The sequence below is a fragment of the Rhinolophus sinicus genome, linkage group LG05, assembly GCF_036562045.2.
Source record: "Rhinolophus sinicus isolate RSC01 linkage group LG05, ASM3656204v1, whole genome shotgun sequence".
Lineage (NCBI taxonomy): Eukaryota > Metazoa > Chordata > Mammalia > Chiroptera > Rhinolophidae > Rhinolophus > Rhinolophus sinicus.
In genome coordinates, this window is record NC_133755.1 from 103955037 (window position 1) to 103976803 (window position 21767).

Sequence of the window (21767 nt, forward strand, 5' to 3'; positions counted from 1 at the left end):
GAGGATTAAATGAGTTAAATATATGTTAAGCATTTAGAACAGTGCCTGACACATATTAAGAATTATGTAAGTGTGTATTGATATTATTGTTATTGTTACTTAAAAGAATGTTCCGTATTATTTATGGTAGAATGAGATTCCACAAGATGTGCCAAGGGATCTTGTCACTTCACCTTGTTCCATCTCTCTTGCCCTTGTACATTGTTACATCCATCTAGAAATGCTCATACTCCTGTTTGAGAAGCAAATAGATTCTTGTAAATATTTATAATGTTCAACAGCTTCTCTTTACTATAATATAAAACTAATACTTTGTTTTCTCTTAAGGTTTTACAGTCTCTCAAGGGCTTACACATTCCCTGTGACTGTTGATTCTCTGTAAGAACTCTGCCATATTTATGAAGCAGGGTGTTATTTGGGAAACCACATTGCTGGAGGTAAGCAGGTCATGCTTTGTCTGGACTCAACCAAGCTAGACTTTGATGTGGAGCCTTTAGCTGTGTCACTAGCTTAATGTGGGTAATGATTTATATCGTGCTTTGTAGTTTAACAAAGTGTTCTGAATATGTTGTCTCATTTAATATTCAAACAAATTTGAGAAAAATTACTATAATCATTTTGCAGATGAGAAAACTTCGTTTCAGGAAAAACTAAGTAACTGACCAACAAACCCTAGGCCAAAAATGGATAGTACCAAATTTTCAATCAGAATGTGGCTTAATATCTATCTTTTAGAGATAAACTGAAATATTAGTAAGATGATAGTTTGGATTTTCTCAAAAATCATCTTGGGGAAGGGAGTGTAGATGATAAGAAATTGGCCAGGAGTTCATACATGTTGAAGTTGGATGATGGATATTTGAGGTTTCACCTACTTTTAATAAAAAGTAGATATTCCATCTACTTCTGCACATTTTTTCAAATTTTCCATAATTAAAAAAAAAAACTTGTTTAAGTTTTTTGTTTGTTTGTTTTAAGTGTTTTTTGGGAATCAAAATGTTCAGAGTATGAATCCTGGTTGCTTGTTACCTGCTGTCTGTTACTGGGCAAGTCTGTTCCCAGTTTCCCCATCTGTAAAATGGTAACAACAATAATACCTCCCTCAGGAAAGTTGGGAGAATTAGATGAGCTGCATGTAACTGTTGCCCGCAACTATTGCAAATAGTATTAACTCACGTTCACTAAACCAACATAATGCAATGAGGATTTGCACTCATTTTACTAACTACGCTATGTTCCACATAACATTCGTTACATGAAATGCTCTGTGTCAAATAAGTTACAAAAATATTGCAGACTTCATATCTAACATACTTTAGTTAAAATTTTAAAAGGACTTTTGTGATTTGGGATTTATAATAAAGATGTATATTTGGTCACTCCGATGACTAAAGTACATTTCTCAAATACATTTGGTCTTCATCCACAGTCCCACTCCCCACCCCCACCCCACCCTGACCTCCCAGAGAGAAGAGGGGCTAGTTGAGTTTGAATCAATTGCCACTGGCCAATAACCTACTTAGTCATTCATGACTGTGTAATGAAGCCTCCACAAAAACCCAAAAGGACAGCTCACCGGCCCTTTTTTGGAGAGCTTCTACATTGGAAAAACAGAATGTTTCTTCATGTCACCTTGCTGGGCCCCAAGTCCCACAAGGACAGAAGCTCCTTTGCTCTGGACTTCACCCTATGTATCCCTTCATCTGGGTGTTGATTTGCATCCTTTAATCACTTTTGTAATAAATCGGTAATCTAATGAGTAAGTGGGTTTTCCTGAGTTCTATGAGCCATTCTAGCCAATTAATCAAACCCAAGGAGAGTGTTGTGGGAATCTCTGACTTACAGCCAGTCAGTCAGAAGAACAAGTATTAACATTGGCATCCTGAGTTGGAGGGGTCATTAGAACCTCCAGTTGGTAGCCTGTTGGTCAGAAGCCTGGGTAACAAACAACCTGAGCTTGCAACTGGAATCTGAAGTTGGGAGCTGTCTGGTGGGACTGAGCTCCTTTCCTGTGGATTCTCTGATTCTGTCTCCTGGTAGGTAGTGTCAAAATTGTGTTGAATTCTTAGACACCTAGAGTACAAGGATTGCTTGTTGGTGTGGGGAGGTATCATGCAGTGTGCCATGCGGGTCTCTAGTCCTGCTCCCCACATAAGAATGCAGGATATGGTGAGGCCAAAAAGGAACACCCATGGAGCCATAGATAGGGGAGTCATACCACTATATTCTCGCTGGTCACTGGTCGGAGACACAGGAATCAGGAGCCACACTATCCACAACCTGCCGTCCACTTCTCTGTAATCTGCAATCCACACTCTGCCATGCTAACTGCAATCTGTGCTTGCCAGCCACCATCACTTGCTAGCCCCCATTTTCTGCTAGCGTAGCCACGGCAGTTATATTAGTGGCCAATGGCTCACTGGTTATGGCTGATGGCCAACTAGCCACAGCTGATGGCCATCCAATCACAGTTGATGGTCATTTACTACCTGAGCCAGCACCTTTCCACGTGAGGCCGAGAGCCTGGAAACTGCTCTCCTGGCTCTGTCCCCACAGGAAGTCTCTACACACATGTTGAAATTGGGTCCAGGGAATCTTTTACCTTTAAATGTTGCTTAAAATGTAAAATTAACTTGACTAAAAAACACTTTATTTTGTCATGAGATACCTACTAATATCTTGATGAACTAAAAACAAAAATTAGAGTAGTGAAAATTTTTTAGCACAACCCACAGTAAATACACTTTGCATTGTAACCCCCTTACCTAAATATATCAAAATCTTCACAAAATAACACTAAAAATATGATTTTTTTTAGCATGAGTAGCAGCCCCATTAAATTGATTTCATGCCCCATTAAACAGTTATACTTCAGCTTTAGAAACATCACTTTTGATGATGCTGTTCAGTTGTTGATGTAGTCACAAGTTGATGCAATGATGCAGTGATTGTAAAGAGTACACAGCGAGTTCTGTCCCTGGCCCTTTAAGTAAGCTGACCCACACCTGTGACCACGCACCTACTTCCCCATTAAAGTAAGTTCAGACCACTCTTCAATGTTCGTCCTATTGCTTCTCAACTTTTCCACCAAAGTATCCTTTATAAATAGCAAAGGAGAGAGAGCAGATAAGCAACACTGGAGGGCTGTAGCGTAGCCCAAAGCAGCCCCACGGCAAGGGTAAAATGTCTCTGAAGTCTTAGGTTTTATCTTAAAAAATTCATGCAAAATTTGCATTTGACTCTAAAATGTAGTAAGTAATGTAATGTAAACCATCATTAAGTACAGCTGACATTCCAGGAACTGCTCCAGGAAGGTTTTTTCTGCATACTTTCTTGCTGAGCTGAGGAGAAATTCTGTCACACTGTTCCAAGAAATTGATTAGGATTTGATTCTTCCACTGAATCCCACCCCAGTTTGGTCTGAGATTATATCTGTTTCTCCATTTCTCTAATCCTCAAATTCTAATTTCATTTCTTGCCTCTGTAGCCGCAAATTAGCAATCTTTCAGATTCACTTCCTGGCATTTTCTATCTTTGTATTCCTTTATGGTTTTTGATGGTGCATAATCTTTGAATTCTTGCATCCAAAGCCTTACTCTAGTTCCCTGTCCAAAAAAATTCCATTGCAAACTCTAGCCCTTCAGTCCACACTTGACTCAGTCAGGCTTGGCCACACCTTGGTTGAAAGTTTATTCAAAACTAGAAATGGGAGATGGAAAGTGGGTCCGGAATGTTACCAAGATTCCAAGTTTCCTCAGGACAAAATAGACGGGATTTTAGTGATGCTTGAAGTGCTTCAACATTGAGGCCTATTACTGGCTCTCAAAAGTGTATTAAAAGATAAACTGAGGCATATTAAACATTTTAAGAGTTTATCTGAGCAAAAATCAGTTCAAATCAGGCAGTGCCAAATTATAAGTGGTTAGAAGCACTCCTCTGACAGGAACCAGGGGACTTGTAAGAGAAAGTGTAGAAGCAAAGAAAGGAAATTATTTGATTGGCTATCGCCTAAAGCCTAGTTGGCTGTTTGTGATTGGTTGCCCTTAGATTTCAGTTTTATAACCTTCAGGCATTTACAGACTTAGATTTTGGGTTGCTCATGTAGGCTGCCATGGCATTAGAGCCACCTAGGTCTAATGGCTTCGTTGTTTAATTCATTTGACAAGTGCCACCCTCATGTATCTCTTACTTCATTGAGTTCCCCAGAGAGATTCAAGGATCAATCAGTGGAATTCCTAGGCTTTCTGATACTAATGCAAGACTACATATATGTGTATATCTAAAATTCATCCTTTAGGGAGAAGCCTCTGATTCTACCAGCCAGTAAAAGAAAAAAGTCAGCTCCCTCCTTGAAAATTACACTCAACCCAGGTTATCCTTTAAAAGTTTTGGCATTTCTACCAATCAGGTTATGGTGAAAGGTGGGTTGGGATCTCCCAGTACAGGCAGGGAGAAGTCCACTAAATAGCTGTGCTTCTGTGGAAAAGAAGTTTGACACATTGTCCTGGACTCAATTCAGGGAAAGCCACAAAAGACTGTTTCCACTAGGAGGTCTCTTACTGATCCACTCCCAACTCCAGCCCACGCTTAATTTCATTCCTGGACCAACACCTCAGCTGCACCCGGACTGCTCCCCTGCCCCTACCACATACCCCATATGTGCATAGTTCTCTGAAAATACGAGGTCAGACAATTAAGTTCGCGAACTCATCCTAGAAAAAGTGCTACATACCTCATTGCTGAATATCACTACAGTCACCTTCGAAGTACTCCCCTTGGGAAGCTATGCACTGATGTCAGCACCTAGTCCACGCTTCAAAGCAATTTTGGAACTCTTTCTGGAATGGCCATCAGAGCTGTTATCCTATTACCCTTGATGTCCTGAATGTCATCCAAATGTCTTCCTTTCAATATTTCCTTTATCTTCAGGTAAAGAAAGAAGTCATTGGGGCCAGATCAGGTGAGTAGGGAGGTTGTTCCAATACAGTTACTTGTTTACTAGCTAAAAACTCCCTCACAGACAGTGCCATGTGAGCTGGTGCATTGTCGTGAAGCAAGAGCCATGAATTGTTGGCAAAAAGTTCAGGTCATCTAACTTTATCATGCAGCCTTTCAGCACTACCAAACAGTAAACTTGGTTAACTGTTTGTCCAGTTGGTACAAATTCATAATGAACAATCCCTCTGATATCAAAAAAGGTTAGCAACATTGTTGCAACAAGTTCACCAACTTAACTGTCAGACTTCATAAATCACAACAGGTTCGATATCAATGTTTACTTCCTCATCACTATTAAACAGGTAAAATAATCCTCGGCCAATGTGGTTAAGTGAAGAGTCTGCTGTCTCCAGATTGAGGTCCACTAGTCCTCATTCCATTTACTTCCACCTGTATATGCCACAGAAAGATATTCACAAAGTCCTTCTTATAATGTCACTTCCCAATTTGAGGCTCATTCTGTCTAAAAAATTGTCCTTGGTTATACTTGCTCAGTGTTAGCAGCAAATAACAATATGTTTCATAATTATGTAGAAAAGTCAGGAACTACAACTGTATCTCATAACCCTCCAAGTTCTAGTACAGACACATCATCTAAAACCAAGATCCCCAATGGACAGCCGTCAAGCCATGTATTGCCTATAGTGTACTTTGGCCCACATGTTTGTTTATAACTTGACTTGGTTGTCAATATTTAGAAATCAGGAGATTTTTATCCAAATGTCCACTTTTTCATGAAAAAATCGGAAGATATAGCAAAGCTTAGCCCGTATTCTGATAGTCCCACATGACGCACAGCTGGAGCTGAATGGCAAGGTCCTCCTTTAGGTCTCTTCCTATTTTCAACTCAACCCAATAACCACCACTCTTTTCTCTTTATCACACAAACCAAATGTGATGCCATTTATCACTGTATTTGCATTGATTTTCTTAGAGTACAGAAATATTTCTTTGTTTTTATGTCTACCATGTTTCCCAGAAAATAAGCCAAGCCGGCCCATCAGCTCTAATGCATCTTTTGGAGCAAAAATTAATATAAGACCTGGTCTTATTTTACTATAAGACTGGGTATAATATAATATAATATAATACCGAGTCTTATATTAATTTTTGCTCCAAAAGACGCATTAGAGCTGATGGTCCGACTAGGTCTTATTTTCTGGGATACATGGTGTATCAAAAGCAGGAAACTAAAAGACTTCCTCACAGATTTTATAAGAAATGAGACAAGAGTGTATTTTTTAAGTGGAAGTAAAAAATTATTTCTGCAGGCTTCATATGCAAAGTGTGTTTTTTAAGTTAAAGGCATTCACCTTAAGACAACATTATAAAACAAACCACTATAAGAACTATGACCTCCGTAAGTGAGATAAACTTAAAATTGATAATAAGAAAAACTGAGGTGTCAAAAGGGGTTTGTTTGGGGATGTAGAAATGCTACTATGAAATGCATTCACAAAGCTGGCTGTCTTCGTTCATACACCTCATCATACAGCACCTTCCTACCTTAACCCCCACCTCTATCACCTATCCCATTCTGCTCTAAAAGAATAAATCTAAAAAAAGAAATGACTTCCCTATAAATGTCGAATTACTATGTTGTAAACCTGAAGCTAATTATAATATTGTATATCAACTACACTTTAGTTTTTAAAAAAGGAAAAGGAATGACACCCAATTGCCCCTCGTCACTATTCCCAGGAACCTAACATATCTGTCATCCAATAGTGACTACAAATCATGGAGAAGTGATATGTGTACACTTTGAGATGCCTGGTAAAACTCAATAACTTAATGGTGAAACAAAAAAATGAGGCATTTCTACAATTGAGTATTGCAAACAGGTTGGTTGTGGATTTTGTCTCTTGTCCTAGACCAGTACCGAGCTATGCAGAAATAAGGACTGAAATATGCTTAAAACTTGATATAGAGTATTCCAGACTGGACAGGAGCAGACTGATGTGGAAGGAACACATTTCTAACATCTGGGCTAATGGTGGTTAAAGAAATCCCCCAAGTCCTGATTTGGCAAGAAGGAGGAGGAGAAGAAGGAAGAGAAGGAGAAAGAGAGAGGTAGGAGGGTAGGTGACCTGGACTAACGTCATAAAATATTTTGAGCAGATCAGAATTTAGTCTTACACAGGTTATGATGCCAGCAGGTCATGCTCGGGACAGTCTGCCCTGAAAACAACTATGAGCAGGAGCTGCTGAAATCCTGGCAGACCCAGGGAGTGTTGTAATAAAGAGCAGCCTTCTCAGGAAGAGGGAAAGGGCAAAAAGGTCTGGAGCAAAGTTCAAGCAAGAAGAGTACTGACTCCTTCCGTCTAACATCTTTCAGATCAATAGTGGAGTGGAGATAAAGAACATTATTATGTAGGATGGTTGGTTTGTTTGTTATTTGTTTGTTTGTTTTCACGGTTAGATGTAAGGAAGACATAAGAAAGAGAGGCATAAGGAGTTCTTCACTAAACAACAAAATCATTAAAAGTTCACCTTGGTGTTATAGTTCTACCTTATTATTATGTGACTTGTTTGTTGCAAGTTTTCACACTGGGTTCTCCTATCCTTACAAGTTCAACAACCTTGTGGTAGAAAGTGTGATGTGACAGAAGTTGCTAGAGTAGTCTGACAAAACCAGGACTGTTCCAGTTAACTTTTGTGGCATAACAAATGACCTCAAAATTTAGCAGAAAAACAACCATTTTATTTGCTTACAATGTGAGGTGCCCGTAATTCAAGAATTGTTGGGCTCAGTTGGCTGTTCTCCTTGGAGTTCCTCAGACAGTTGCAGTCAGCTATTGGCTAAACTGTAATTATTTGAAGGCTCAGCTGAACTGGATTTTCAAGATAACCAGTAGTTGGTACTGGCTGTCAGCTAAGAGCTCAGCTGGGACTGTTAACCCAAGTATCTACATCCTGTCTCGTGGTGGGGCTGAGCCTTCTCACTAAATGCCACTGAAATCCAAGAAGCAGTATCATAAGACAGTGAGTCTGAAGAGCATGGAGAGCAAACATTCCAAGAGACCAAGGAAGAAGCTACACGACTTCTGACCTGGCCTTGGAAATCACTCAGATACACAGGCACTGAAATTTATTGGCCAAGGAAATCACTAAGACTAGCCTAAGTTCAATGGATCCCATCTTTCTACAAGAGGAATGTCAAAGAATTTGCCACCATCTTTTATCCACCACAAATGCCCTTTCTTCATTCTTCTGTAAATCTTCTTTAATTGCTTCTTCTTCGTTTCTTATGCTACTCATTTCATCCAAATTTGGAAATAGGCATCCTTTACTCTGAAGCTGTGGATTTTAATTGAAACCCTTTCTAACAGTCAAGCCAGAGGTATGGAAAATAAGTTTTCTATGTTTCGTTTGTTCCTAACATTTCAGTATACTATTTTGCAACACCGAAACTGTTAGAAGCAACATTTCTCATCCATAATTTGTGAAAGGCGTGTCATTTTTGAGTTAACATTTAATACATAGAATTTCAGTTAATTTTCCTTGAAGAAACAACATAAAACAAAGTTTCTTAAGCTTGGAAATCAGGAAAGAAAGGCAGTAGACTTTGTTACGTGCTGTTCTAGTACACTTGGTGTTATGTACGAGTAGTCTGTTCCTAGTTAATCTCAAATTACCTTTATATACAATAAAAACTCATCATTTTTAATCAAATTCTTTTTGTTCTCATGTAAAAAGATGTTTCTAATCTCTTAAACTTTTTAGAGTAAAAGAATGTTCTTATTTTCCCCAAAAGGATGAAATTGTACTTTCTTTCCTCGTGGGCTAATAAGCATTTCAAATCCACACCCCCAAATCAGATGGCTTACTGAAAGGAATTAGGGTTTAACATGAAAATGGGGAGTTTCTTTGAAATATGCCTCATCCTAGACTGAAATTTTTTCAAAAATGTTTTTCATCATGCAATGTCTGCTTCCTTTTTTTCATCCCTTTTGTTTGTGTGGAGTGGTTGTGGTAGTTTAGTTCTTTTGTTTTTGGTTATTGTTTTTGTTTTTTAATTGATCAGTGGCTGTTTCTTCATTACTTTCTTCAATAAAATTTTCTTTCCTTCATGATACTGTCATATTCTCCTCCTCCTCTGCATGCTTCTCATGTTTCTATTCCCTTTCTTTACTATTCTCTATCCCTGAATTGGATTTGTATTAAAAGGAAATCAAGAGAGGAGAAACTAAACATAAATCTCTGTGTACATTTCACTCTAAGGATTTATGCATGGCTCTTTACTGAACCTCCCTAAATTAGAAGAACTTCAGCTTAGTAGACAGCCATTTAAATTAAATTAAAAAGGCTATTTAGAGCAAAGAGGGTGAATTTTAAAAGGTTAGGAAAGTATTAAGCTAAAAGAGATTTCAGATATATAGTAGGTAATAGGCAAATCTATAGTGACAAAAAGTAGATAAGTGGTTGTCAGGGACTGGAGGAGGGGCATTGGGGAATGACTATTAATGGGTATGGATTTCTTTTGGAGGCTATGAAAATGTTCTGGTAATAACATTCAACACTTTATTGTTTTCTCTAATACCCTTGTGGGCCCTAGGACCTGTTCTTATTCTGAAGAACTCCTAAATTTCCATCATCAATTCTAAATAGGTTGTGGTACACCATCTTTGTGGGGTTGTGAGAGGCAAGCAGGAAAAAAATTGTTCTGAGGAACAAAGAGCCAAAAATAATCTCGAGCTGCAAGTGCTGCCTCACCACCCCCATGTATGGCTCATTCTAGTCACGCAGATGATCATAGTTCATTCTACTCTAAATAATCAGGAGTTTAAACTTGAATTAAAAACCTCAAAGGCAAAAATCTAACACAATCTTGAGTAAACAATTAAGGTGTTTATTGGTTTGTGAACTAGACACCCTGATACTGACATGAGTAGAAAGAATAGTATATAATGATTTGAAAATCAGAACACATACTATGGGATTTTGCTTAGTCATATAAAATTCAAACTTGTCTAAATAAAATGAAATTTTGATATTATTTCCTTTGGTAAAGAAAATTGGGTTCCTTAACCATATGCTCCTTGAGCTCATTTCAAGGTATTGTGCTTTATTTTGTTAATTTGGGGCATGAGATTGAGGGGGTTGCTTGTTTTCTATAATTAACTTCCATAATCTCTTTATAACTAACATCATTTGTGAAGACCTAATAGATTGATTAGTGTCCTAACCTGTACAAAGCTATTTCCTTCCCCTCTGAGAGCCTTGACTGTGAAAATGAAAATGTATGAGAAGATTGTACGATTTCTGGCCAAGAGGCAAAGTAAGTAAATGCTGTGCTTAACTCCTCTCAGGACCACCTCAATTACAACTAAACTACAGAACAACCATCATTAAGAATCGTCTGAATTCTGGCTGAAGAAAAGTCATACAACTAAACACATACAGAGGAAGCCACCTCAAGACTGGTAAGAGGGGCAGAGACACAAAACAGGCTGGTCCCACACCTGCGTGTGACCATTAAAAATCGAGAGGGATATCTTGGTTGTGGAGGTAACCACCAGAGGAGTGAGGGGTCCCAGCCCCATACCAGACTATGCAGCCCAGGGTCCCAGTGCCAGAGAGAGAAGACCCCATAAATTCTGGCTGTGACAAATAGCATAGATTGTGGCTAAGTGAGGTAAGGGCAGCTGCAGTCACAGACATTCCTCTTAAAGGGCCCGACCACAGACTTATCCACTGACAGACTCACTCGCTGAGCTCTAGCACTGGGTCAGTAGCTGGAAAGGTGCCAGGCCAGGGACATGGGGAGGAACTGAGTTGTCTGGCTTCAGAACAAGAGCTGGAAAGGCAGCTTTCTCCCGGATGCAGGAGCTGGCAGAAGCCATTGTTTCTTTGTTGAGCCCTCTCCTTCCCTGCATGCAGACACAGACAAACGTCATATCTGAGTCTCCATCAAACTGGCTATCACCTTTCATCTGCCCCGCCCTGGTGATTCCCAGAGACCACACCACACCCAACTTCTGGGCACACCCAAGCTGCTTCCCGTGGCTTTTCTGTACAAACCTGTCTTAGCTCATACTGCAGACTTCTCTAAAATCTCTCAAAGGTTCACAAAACCCAAACAAGTAGCATCTGGCTTTGGCATGTCCCATACCTCTGGCTGAGCAGCCCTAAGCCTAGCATTAGTGACAGCTGGCCTTGATTTGAGACTTGACCTCTTGAGGCCCATCCAAGTCCAGTGCAGGTGGCAGCCATTTGTGGGTTGATTTGTGTCTCATATCAGGTGGCCCTGGGCATGGCACAGGTGGTCACTAAATTTATACTATAGCAATGTTCCCTCCCAGGGGGCCACAGGGCTGACATGCCTGGTGGCCACCTTCAAACCAAGCCAGAGTATCACATGGCCACCTCCAAAGATGACACACCCAAAGGGAAGACAGGACAGGCACCAGGCCCCTGCTAAATTGAACCCTGCTCCATAGGGTCATCCCCTATACAACAGTTTCTCCACTGTAGTCACAGCCAGTCCTCACAACCAATCAGCCCGAGGGTAAATCCCTCCCATTGAGGTGCAAACAGCAACCAAGGCTCAACTGCAATAGTAGGGCACATACAACCCACACAAGGGGCACACCTAGAGCACCCAGCTATGGTGACCAGGGAAACTGCACCCTGGGTCCTGCAGCATACATACTATATAAGGTCACTGTACTAAGACCAGGGGGCAGAGAAGCCCTACCTTATACATGAAAACAAACACAGGGAGGCAGCCAAAATGGGGAGACAAAGAAACATGTCCCAAATAAAAGAACTTCAGAAAAAGAACTAAACAAAATGGAGAAAAGCAATCTACCACACACAGAGTTCCAAACACTGATTATAAGGATGCTCAGTGATCTCCGGGAGAATTTCAATAAAGAGGGAACATAATAATGGACATAGAAAACATGAAAAAGAACCAGTTAGAAATAAATACACAATAACTGAAATGAAGAATACATTAGAGGGAATCAACAGTAGATTAGATAAGCAGAGGATCAAATGAGCAATTTAGAAGATAAGGGAGCAGAAAACACCCAATCAGAACAGCAACAATAAAAAATAATTCCAAAAAATAAGGCTAGTTTAAGGGGTCTCTAGGACAATATCTAGCATATGAACATTCATATAATAGGGGTACCAGGAGGAAAAGAGAGATGAAGGAATTGAAAACTTATTTGAATAAATAATGAGTGAAAACTTCCCTAACCTGCAGAAGTCCAGAAAGACATACAAGTCCGGGAAGTGCAGAGAGTTCCAAACAGGAAGAGCCCAAAGAGGCCCACACCAAGACACATCATAATTAAAATGGCAAAGGTTAAAGACAAAGAGAGAATTTTAAAAGCAACAAGAAAAAAGCAGTTAGTTACCTACAAGAGAGCTTCCATAACACTTTCATCTGATTTCTCAACAGAAAGTTTCTAAGCCAGAAGGGATTGGCAGGAAATATACAAAGTGACTGAAAGCAAGGATCTACAACCCAGATTACTCTACACAGTGAAGCTATCATTTAGAATGGAAGGACAGATAAAGATCTTCAAAGACAAGAAAATGCTAATGGAGTTCATTACCACTAAACCAGTACTGCAAGGAATCTTAGAGGGACTTCTTTAACAAAAGAAAAAATAAATCAAAAGTGTGAATAATGAAAATTGCAATAACTACATATCTGTCAAAAATTACTTTGGTTGATGCTCCAATCAAAAGATGGGGGGGGGGGGCTGAATGGATAAGAAAAAAAGAAACCCTACATATGCTGCCTACAAGAGACTCACTTCAGATTGAAAGACACACACAGAATATAAGTAAAGGGATGGAAAAATATATTTCATAAAAATGGAAACAAGCAAAATCTGGGGTAGCAATACTTATAGCAGACAAAATAGACTTTAAAACAAAGGCTATAATAAGAGACAAAGAAGGACCTAATCTTCTAGGACTGAAGAAACTCAAAATGCTACTTTGAGGGGATAAGCACACCCATATGTTCATTTTAGCATTGTTTACAATGGATAAGATGTGGAAGCAGCCTGGGGGGTCTGTCGATGGATGAATGGATAAAGAGGAGGTGGTACATGTATATAATGGAATATTGCTTGGCCATAGATGGGAATGGGTCCTTGCTATCTGTGGTGGCATGGATGGACCTGGTGGGTATTGTGCTGAGTGGAGTGTAAGACAGAAAAAGACAAATGCAGTGGGATTTCGCTTGTATGTGGAATCTAAAGAACAAAATAAACAAAACAGAAACACTCATAGATACCAAGAACATTTTGATGGTTGCCAGATGGGAGGGGTTTGGGGGTGGGTAAAAAAGGGGAAGGGGTTAAGAAGTACAAATTGGTTGTTACACAGTAGTCATAGGGATATAGGGTATAGCATAAGGAAGATAGTCAATAATATTGTAATAACTATGTATGGTGTCAGATGGGTACTAGATTTATTGGGGTGATAGATGGGACAGGGTGGAAAAGGAGAAGGGATTAAGAACTACAAATTGGTAGTTACAAAATAGTCATGGGGATGTAAAGAGTAGAGAATATAGTCAATAATATGGTAACAACTATGCATAGTGCAAGGTGGGTACTAGAGTAGTCAGGGGGAATCACTTCTTAAATTATATAAATGTCTAACCACTATGTTGTATACCTGAAATTAATACAAAATAGTATTGAATGTCAAAATAAATAAATAAATAAATAAATAAATAAATAAATAAATAAATGGTAAAAAATAAGAAAATATCAGTTCAAGGTGAACAAAGAAGATAGACTTATAAAATCTTGCTAGTTCTTCAATAGAAAAAAAGGCATTTATTCTAATGCATAAATAACGTGTTGATATAGCTTTCAATGTCTCATATAATTCTCAATGGCATAGTTTAATGATTTAACATTATTCAATATAAAAAATATTAAATGCAAAAAAATATTGGAGTCAAAAAGAGAAGAGGAAGAGGAGAAGGAGGAGGAAGCTTCTAGAGAGCTAGAGCTGAGACATGGGATTTGGGTTTGAAATCTGGTCCAGTATGTGCCTAAGATTAGAGAGCACCCTGACAATTCATCGGTGGGAGAAACCACAGGCCTGAGAATCCTAGAAGTCTCAAAACAAGCCTGCCTTTTTTGACTTCCTTCTACCTAATACAATTTTGACTGCCTTCTTTGGCCAGCTCTGTACCCCCCCTAGCTGGTCCTCTGGGATGCCCACACAAAACCAAGTAGTTTATTCTGTCCCTTCCTTGTCTAGCCATGTCATTACCATATGGGTAGTAGTTTGAGGGCCTCTGGACTTACTGTTTCTTCTGAGAGGACATGCTCTTCCTTAGATGACCGGATGGCTCCCTCCCTTTCACCCCTGTGAGATGGGGTTCTCCAGGAAGCTCACTCTGAAACAGACTTCTGCACATGGGATGTTTATGGTGGGAGGTAAGGAGGATGGTAATGTTCTTGGAATCATCTGTGAAAAGTAGAGAAAGGAAGTGACAAAGGCCCAACAGACTCAGCTGGCCCCAAGGGAAGACTCTGAAACCGAAATCGCCTGTCAGATAGGTCCTTTGGGGCTTCATACCCCCACCTTAATCTTCACTAGACATGGGCTTTCCACAGGAAAGACATACCCTTGAGAGAGCAGATCTTTGCTGCTGAGTCAATCCCTGAAAGTTCTGGCATGAAAGCAGCCTGGTGACAATTCTCCAGCAACCAGGGTAGATAGTCCTTCCTTGAAGGGGGATCTGGTGGCACATCTCTGGATCTATGCATCCTTCACTCCATGCAGACTCTACATAAAGGTTACCACCTCAGAGGAGCCTGTCTGACTCCCCTTCATAAAAATAACATCCCCATTCCTTCTCTCCAAACACAACCCCAGCTTTTTTCCCCTTTACTTTGCTTTATTTCCACTTGATATGTTATATATTTATTTAAGTGTATATTTTACACACACACATACATACACACACACACACGCACACACACAAACATGCTAAATGTTTCATGAGAGCCTGAACTTTGTTTAGTTCAAATTTCTCTGTTCCAGCACTTAGAACATGCAACAATTCCTGGTACATGGTAGGCAGCCAAAAAATATTTATTGAATAAGTAAATCAAGTCTGTCTAGCATCTAGATCCCTTCATTTGAGGGAAATAACCACTGTGACAATCAGTAATTTTGTTGATTACAGCTAGGACTTTTAGGTACTATCCAAAAAGACTTAGTGAGTAGAGCAAACCAAGAATCTTAATCTAAATTGATGCTGTCTAAAGTCTGACCCACTAAAGATGCCCTCTACAGCTGGCAGGAGGAATGCAGGCAAACTTATTCTAATGTAGAAGGGACCTGCTCTGAGAGCCACTTAAACAAAACAGAATGCATTCATTTGCTAGGGCTGCTGTAACAATGTACCACAAACTAGTGGCTTAAACAATGGAAATTTGTTTTCTCACAGTTCTGAAGGCTGCAGTTCTAAAGATGGAGACCAGGATATAGGCAGGGTTGGTTTCTTTGAAGGTCTCTCTTGTTGGCTCGTAGATGTCCATCTTCTCCCTGTCTTCACGTAGTCTTCTGATTTATGTCTCAGTCCAAATTTCCTCTTGTTACAACACCAGTCATATTGGATGAGGGCCCACTCTAATGTAACCTCATTTTAAATTAATTACCTCTTTAAAGACTTTCAATTCCAAATACAGTCACATTCTGAGGTACTAGGGTTTAGGACTTCAACGTAGGAATTTAGCTCATAACACACAACCAACTACATTTCAGGGTTAACAACAAAATAGATACAAAAATTAATTCATGTGCCACAAGTCTACTCTAAAATAAATGAGCATCAACCCACTTAGAAAATTCCAGTAGACTACGCTGATGTGAAAACTAATTGAGAGCATATACTAAAGGAACCAGAAAGCCTTACAGGAGTGCTTTCTGTCTTTTGACAGGTGGGCAGGCATAATCTAGCTTCAAATTGGCACTGGAAACCTGCATTCTACACTAAGGCACATATTAAAAGAAGATTTACTGTCCAAGACATTATATTGAAGAATGACTTGGCCCCAGGGTAAATAACTTCTGGATCAGTTGTGTCAGTAATAACAGCTGTTATTTTTTTTTTAACTTTTATTAAATTTGTTGGGATGACATTGGTTAGTAAAATTATATAGGTTTCAAGTGTACAATTCTGTAATACATCACCTATATATTGCATTGTGTGTTCACCCCCCAGAGTCAGTTCTCCTTCCATCACCATATATTTCATCCCCTTTTACCCTCTTCTACCACCTACTCCTTACCCTCTGGTAACACTAAACTCTTGTCTGTGTCTATGATTTTTTGTTTGTTTGTTTGTCTTGTTCATTTCTTGCTTTCAGTTTTAATATCCCACATATGAGTGAAGTCATATGGTTCAAGACTTTTTCCTGTCTGACTTATTTCACCTAGCATGATAATCTCAAGATCCATCCATGTTTTCAAAAATGGGACCATTTCATCTTTTCTTATGGTCAGGTAATATTCCATTGTGTGTATGTATGTACCACATCTTCTTTATGTAGTCATCTGTCAAAGGACACTTTGGTTGTTTCCTTGTCTTGGACACCATGAATAATGAATGATACAATGAACATAGAGGCACATATATCTTTACAGACAAATGTTTTCAGATTTTTGGGGTATATACCCAGGAGAGGTAATATGGTAATTCTATTCTTAATTTTTTGAGGACCCTCCATACTGTTTTCCATAGTGTCTGTACCAATTTACATTCCCACCCCTGCTATTTTTATTGGAAAAACAAATAGTGAGGTCTTTACAATAGAAACCCTGAAGTGGTTTCAGTATTTTAGGCCTGAAGTAGGGGGGAAGTGCTGAGTTAATGTATCAGAATGTGGACACCCTGTTTCTCCCTATCTGCCTCACCAATCAAACCTTCAGGATTTGAAGGAAATTGATTTTCATCCACTTTTTCTTTTTACTTAAAAGGACACCATTGATGTTTTAAAATCTTGTTTCTTAAAAAAGTGTAACCTTTTCCAGCAAAATCAGAAGTGCCTGGGATTTCATTATTAGCAGACAGCTTATCTTCAAACCCACTGAATGTGATTCCCTTGGCATGGGACCCAGCAATCTGCTTTTGTAACAAGCTCTCCAGGTGATTTCTTAAGTGCAGTAAAATTTGAGGAATACTGTTTTTAGAAGGTAACCAGGATTTTATATCCAACATATTTACTTTGGTGAATAGATTTTTTTCACATGCTTCTAAAAATAGAAGGAAGATAAATATTAACAACAACAATAGTTTTGCTTTGAACATACTTGTAGTTGTACATAGGGCACACATTAACCCAAATGTCATAATGTATATCCAAATATTATTATGAATACTCTTACTATAGTCTATCACATGACTAGGGCCTCTCCTATAAATTGAAAAGCATAGATAAGAGTGGGAATTTATCTTTCAGTTAAAGTATTCCTGGTCACGATGCTAAAAAAGAAAGTGAATGTCCCACATATCAGGCACCCAAGCAGGTCCTGAGCAGCAGCCCCCACTGCAGCTGCTGGGTCAGTTTGCCAAACTTCCACAGATTGAGCCAGTAAGGGGACAATTAGTCCAAATGGATTCGTACAGTTATTACACATGGCATGGTAGACAGCATGAAGTGCATGTTCACATTGGTTCCTCTGGCCCCTCACGTTCTTTGGCAGTGATGGAGAGAGGTAAGCCCAAGCAGGCACTGCACACATAAGCTTGTGTCATAATGAGGAAACTCAAGCTAAGAAAAATGCCAATCTGTTAAAGGAGCTACTATAATAAACCTGTCCACCCATCCCTACAGAGAGAGACATCTTTATTATCCTAATCAGAAAACAAATCTGCCTTCTGACTCAGAAGGGAATATTATCTTTGTCACCCTGGACTATCTCCAAGAAAAGAGGAAAACTAGCTTTATTACCCTGGAGAATAAGCATATCTGCTCCCTGCCTGGAGCAGCTTTGCAAATATTCTTAAACAAAGCTGCCCATGCTCTTTGCTCGGAAGGCATCCAGAAATGCCAGAATTATCTCTCAACACTACCTTTTAATATGTTTTGCTTTGCTGACTCACAAATTAGCCTGGGTGTTAGGAGAACTCAAGCTTGTCTTCTTTCGTTGACTTCAGAGGATAAATCTTTCTGTTTAATATTTTGTATCTTCATGAACTCAGGCTTCAAACATTTTTAGTCGTATATCCTATATGTCAAGCAGAATCTTACATGGAGCCTCAAAATACGTATAAAACAGATCAAAGCACAACTACTCCCTCAGAAGAGAGGAGGTGATGCTGTCATGAGCTGGGACTTCTCCTTAGCCCCCTTCTCTTCACTTCATGAGGAAACTCAAGATGGATTCTGTCCCAACTTGGCCTCTGAGCATCGTCAATACCTCATTTCTGAAAACACAGTTGAAAACCACCACTGTACTGAAAGAGTGATTGATGTTTTATAATTACTAGCTTTCCTCAGCAGGTTAATATGTTATCAGGCAATGAGAAAAGGGGTTACACAGGTTTGAATAAATAAAAAGCAGTTCTTCCTGGCATCAGTGGAGACAGGGGGAAGCTGGTAGTTTTCAGTAGTCAGTAAGTCATGGAGACAAGTAGTTTGGTTTTTGTTAACAGGAAACATGTCCAAGGGTGGCCTTACAAGATAGTACTCATTTCTATGCCCATGCACTTACTTACTCATTCATTTATTTTATTTAGCAAGAATATTGATATTGACAACTTGCTAAACACCAGACATATTGATAGTGTACAAAAGTGATTTAGACATGATCCCAATCAAAGGAGGGATAAACAGAAGGAAGTATTACATAAGTAAAAATTATATAACTTTTATAATTACAAAAATTACGTATATGTGCCATAAGAGGGTATTTCTATGACATTTTCAGCTACTTGACCTTTTCTGACTGAGGTTGTCACCAAGAGTATGTACAGGAATTCTCTATGTTGGAGAAGATTGAAAGGCTTGAGGGACACTTTTTTTTAATCTACTGGCTTTTAAGGCTTAGAATTTTATAAACTCTAAATACCCTTATAATCTTTAAATTTTCTGATTAGCTAACCAAACTGTACATTAGAAAGGCTTTTCCATATTAATAGCATCCAGCTGCTTTTCTAACAGGATAAACTCATAAACACAAATTACCTCAGCAGAGGATTTTTTTCTTAGGGAAGGATCTAGAAGCCTGATATGGATAATGTATGCCTTTTATAAAAAACGATGATAATATTTACTAAGTGTGCTAGACATATCATTTAGTTGAAGTCTCATAACTACTTTATTAGTTAAGTACTATCTTACTTTTGCAAGTGAGAAAAGGGAGGGACAGGGCAGCTCCATAATTGCCCAATATGCTACAGGAAGTAGGAGGCAGAGTCCAGGTTTGTCCACTCCCATTCCTGGCTCCTCAAAGCTCTGTCCCATGCTTGACGAGCAGAAAGCCACTGCCAGCACCTCCTACCTAATCATGGTTTTAGCTTTTACCATGAAGGGAAATTCATCTCTTTTCACTCTGACCAATAAGCTCCCTACATCTTTCTTTTCTAAATAATGTCTAAAGAAATACGAGTATTTATGTGACTTGGGCAAGTATTTCTCTTTTTATTGTCCAAAAAGACTCTTCTGCAATAAAGAAAGGAAATAAATTGATAGAAGAAATTTAAAGAGCACTAAAGCTTAACAAAACTTTGAACAGATGAAATAATGTTTCTCTTTATGTTGATGACAGAAACTTTCTAAGTCACTTAAAAATGAATCATCTCTTTCAATTTTGAACTGAAAGAAGATAGCAAATAAATGAAGCAGATATCAGAAGTAAAATTATATTTAATTTTTTTGCTAAGAATCATTAAAATAATGTTGATATACTACTGAACAAAAATGTGTATCTTTGGATCATTTTTTTAAATATAACAAATTCAGGAATAAAAAAAGGATTATAAAATCAGTTCAAAGAATAGTTTAACTAACCTATATGAATACTCTTGCTCTACAAAATTAATTTTTCATGAAATGTATTCAATAATTATATTTTGCTAAAGATATAAGACCATTTGCCATATTTATATAATTTAAGGTTCTGCTATAAGTATGTCTAAAAAGCCAGAGGTAAGATTTCTCTTTAGTTCAAAAACTAAATCTATGCTTTACTTTTAAAATATAAAAATAATCAAAAAAATGCCATCATTCCTACAGTCCCTTTTGTTGTTAAGCCACTGGGTCTTACTTCAATTAAAAACCATGAAATGACACTTTATTGAATATACTCTGTTACACAGAAAGAAGAAAAAAAAACACTCTAACACATGTGCAGAAGGTTCAATGAAAAGTAAAATACTTGGTTTAAACCCTATCCACCGCTGCCTGGGGACACTGATCCACCGATGCCAGAAGAATACATACCTCTGTCTCACTTCAGTGAGACAACACTCATACCTCTTTTCCATCTGTTTTTACTGGTACTCTGTGTAAGACTGGGAGTGGGCAGGCACCTGCAGAAAAGTTAAGAAGGAAGAGCAGTTTCTAGATAAGACTGTGTGACACCTACCTCCAAAGTGATTGGATCATTTCTTAGAGAGGTTGCTGGCAGATGTTGAGATAAGGTATACAACCTTATGATTTCCGATCAAGCAAAAGACACAGGGAAAGGAAATTCTTCCTTCCAGTCATTGAGCCTAACCTTTAACCGTAGCCAACCAGAGTCCTTTGTCACAGGACAGCGGGCACCTTCCTCCTCTCTGACACCAACATGCTAATGAGGTGCCCTATGCTGGAAGCTGAGAGTTTACCAAGCCCCTGGGCCTGCTAGATCCACATAGGGACTGGACTGTCACTAAGAATCAGCCTCTAGTTCTAGCAATTCTTACCTAACCTTGGAGACGCTAGGTCTTTTCCTCAAACACACTAAAGCTGAATTCTACAAAAGGCCCAAAGTGATCAGTAAACTCCTTCAGAACCCTCTCAAACCTTCATCTGAAACAATGAATTTGAGGCCTGTTTTCGCTTTTTCAACCCAAACGAGGCCAGTTATTATCATTAAATCTGAATGGGCAGAATACAGAGGAATTAGAGTCCTTTAACCCATCATAAATAAAATCTTCCTGGACATGATTTCCCAATTGCAATAGATGTACAAGTATTCCTGATAAATTGCCTAGGAACTGAATTTCTGCAATATTATATGCAAGGTGGATTCCCAGTCCACTCCAAATTAGTGTCTAATAACTTAACATCATTTTCATTACTTTTTCCTCCTTCCACCTCACCTTCTCTCCCCTAACCAAGTATGTTCAAACTTCCTAAAATCTATTTAGTAAATGTGAACAGGAGAATAACTTCCCTAAACCAGGACACACCTATCTCTGCCTTGAGTATATATAGAGGGTAACAAGTTCAAAGTGATCCCAATAAATGCACTGCCAGCCAGCCCCTCCTTCCACACAGCTGTTATATGAGCTTATGCTACATTTAATTTATTAGCCCAGGACAAGTTAATTGCATAGTTTCCACAAAATAGAACATGTTGCTCATAGTAACTACATGCTAATTTCTTTGAAAACACCACTAATTATACAGTGAGTTTGCATCTCCCAACAATTGTGTGATTAACTGGAGGTACATGTTTAAAGCTGTAAGTGAGCTCAGCATCAAGGCAGAGTTCTGGCAGGGTTTGTGCGTAAAAGGACATTTTACGATCCTAGCTCTGTTCCCCAAGAACTTTGCCTCTTT

At 38.8% G+C, this 21767-nt stretch overlaps 1 protein-coding gene and 1 long non-coding RNA gene across 3 annotated transcripts in view; one reads left to right on the forward strand and one right to left on the reverse strand.

The window, feature by feature from the left end:
- The window catches only part of LGSN (lengsin, lens protein with glutamine synthetase domain), a 127775-nt gene extending 107077 nt beyond the window's left edge, over positions 1–20698 (reverse strand). The window contains exons 1-2 of one of the 2 annotated variants that reach the window (XM_074333996.1): positions 20587–20698; positions 14292–14454 (exon numbers count right to left, since the gene is read on the reverse strand). The gene's annotated coding sequence lies outside the window, so the exon portion shown is untranslated. Of the gene's footprint in view, positions 1–14291; positions 14591–20586 lie in introns of those variants that run through there. The other variant, XM_074333997.1, reaches the window with a different exon arrangement.
- Positions 7881–13260, forward strand: LOC109450876 (uncharacterized). Its single transcript, XR_002137895.2, has 3 exons — positions 7881–8341; positions 10311–10424; positions 12413–13260. It is a non-coding gene; the product is annotated as an uncharacterized LOC109450876 (long non-coding RNA).
- Positions 20699–21767: the final 1069 nt, after the last annotated feature.